This window comes from Chelonia mydas, chromosome 25, assembly GCF_015237465.2.
Source record: "Chelonia mydas isolate rCheMyd1 chromosome 25, rCheMyd1.pri.v2, whole genome shotgun sequence".
Classification (NCBI taxonomy): Eukaryota; Metazoa; Chordata; order Testudines; family Cheloniidae; genus Chelonia; species Chelonia mydas.
The window spans coordinates 1,842,088-1,844,260 of NC_057858.1; the positions used below are offsets into that span (position 1 = coordinate 1,842,088).

Here is a 2,173-nt window from a genome sequence, read left to right on the forward strand (position 1 = left end):
CTATGGTGTGTGTCCAGAAAATGAACCCCCTCCAGGCATGGCAACAGGGCCAGATTAACCTTTTTGCGGGCCCGGCACCAAACATATTTGTGGGCCCCCATGGAGACAATGGAGCATGACGTAGGGAGGTCAGTCCGCAGAGCAAGAGGCCGGCCAGGGGCAATAGGGCATGGCATGGCTGGGGCAGCCAAGTCCGCCCAGCCCAGTGCGAGGGCACTATTTACAAACCGGCAGCCGCCAGATGCACAGTGGCCTGCCCGGCTCTCTGCTGCCAGCGTGCCCCTTCCCCTCGGAGACGAGCCCAGGTTGTGCCACACAGCCCCCCTGCCCAACACCACCCCTGACTGCCTATGGCCAAAGCCCCCTCAGACTCAGTATGCCCGGCACCCTCTTCAAATCCTCCCCACAAATGCACAACACCCTGTACAACACCACCCGTGCCCAGTGCCCCGTCCCAACAACCCCACCACAACTGCTCAGCACCCCAAACAGAACCCCCACTCCTTAGTAGGGTGACCAGGTATCTGGCTTTCAACTGGAACACCAGGTCGAAAAGGGATCCTGGTGGCTCTGGTCAGCATCGCTGACTGGGCCGTTGACTGTCCGGTTGGCGGCGCCACGCAGCCGGGCTGGCAGGCTCCCTGCTAGCCTCCACACCGCGCAGCTCCTGGGTAGCCGCTGGCATGTCCCCCCTCCGGCTCCTATGCAAAGGGGCAGCCAGGGGGCACCACACGCTGCCCTCACCCCAAGCGCCGCCTCCCACAGCTCCCATTGGCTGTGATACTTACCTGGCAGGGGAGATACCATGATCACAAAGGTAGTTTTCCCAGGGTGAGGCTCATCCATTGCACTGCGGGTGTGCTGACCCCTGCCATTTCCCCAAATGCAGGAAAATTGACTACATAGTTTGTGGTAGTGGGGGGACTGCGTTTGCGCTCTCCCCTGGCTAAATGGGGGAGGGATAGCTCAGTGGTTTGAGCACTGGCCTGCTAAACCCAGGGTTGTGAGTTCAATCCTTGAGGGGGCCATTTAGGGATCTGGGGCAAAAATTGGGGATTGGTCCTCCTTTGAGCAGGGGGTTGGACTAGATGACCTCCTGAGGTCCCTTCCAACCCTGATATTCTATGATTCCTGGCCAATGGGAGCTGTGGGGGTGGTGCCTGCAGACAGGGCAGCGTGCAGAGCCACCTGGCCTTCCCAACGCATAGGAGCTGGAGGGGGGACATGCTGCTGCTTCCAGGAGATGCTTGAGGTAAGTGCCATTGGGAGCCTGCACCCCTGAGCCCCCCAACCCCCTGCCCCAGCCCAGATTCCCCTCCGAAGCCCTCAGTCCCAGCCCGGAGCACCCTCCTGCACCCCCAACCCCTCATCCCCAGCCCCATCCCAGAGCCGCAACCCCAGCCAGAGCCCTCACACCCTACCGCACCCCAGCCCCCTGAGCCAGCCTGGGGAAAATGAGCGAGTGATTGAGGGTGGGGAGAGCGAGTGACAGAGGGAGAGGGGATGGAGTGAGTTGGGGGTGGGGGCCTCAGAGAAGGGGTGGGGCAGGGGTTGGGGCAAGGGCGTTCACTTTTGTGCAAGTAGAAAGTTGGCAACACTACTCCCTAGTGCCCCAACACACACAGATCTTCCCCACCCTCTCACAACCCAGCACCCCCCAGATTCCCCACAGACCCACTCCCCCACACCCTGCCTCCTGGCTGCACTCACTGGCCCTGTTGGGAGGTGACTGTCAGCTGGGCTGAGCCGGCAGTGCAGCCAGGGCCGGTCCCAGGGCCGGGAATCGCTCTGGCCCCTCGGGAGTGGTGCAATCAGCCAGGCCAGGGCCTGTCCCAGCTTGGCCCCCTCAGGACCCACTTGCCTGGAGGGGCCCAGACAAGCCCCCCCCCCCAGACTGCCCCCTCCACACCCCCTGGCTGGGACTGACCAGGCTTCTGCACCAGTCCCAGGTGTCTCAGCTCCAGGAAGACGGGTGGGGCCCCACAGGTGGTGGGAAGCAGAGGCTGCCGGGAGCTGAGGTGCACCGGGGTCCAGCCAGGGGGCAGAGGAGCCGGCGCGTGGGGCCAGGGGGCAGAGAGGAGCCCTCAGCCAGCTGGCAGACGGGCCAAGAGGAGCAGGTCGTGGTGGTGGGGAGCCAGCGGGGTCTTGGGGCGCAGTGCAAGTGGAGCAGGCT

At 63.6% G+C, this 2,173-nt stretch overlaps 1 non-coding gene across 1 annotated transcript; it reads left to right on the top strand.

Moving 5' to 3' along the window:
• The first annotated feature begins 780 nt into the window (after positions 1 to 780).
• On the top strand, positions 781 to 945 carry LOC114020712. Its single transcript, XR_003565481.1, has one exon. It is a non-coding gene; the product is annotated as a U1 spliceosomal RNA (small nuclear RNA).
• Positions 946 to 2,173: the final 1,228 nt, after the last annotated feature.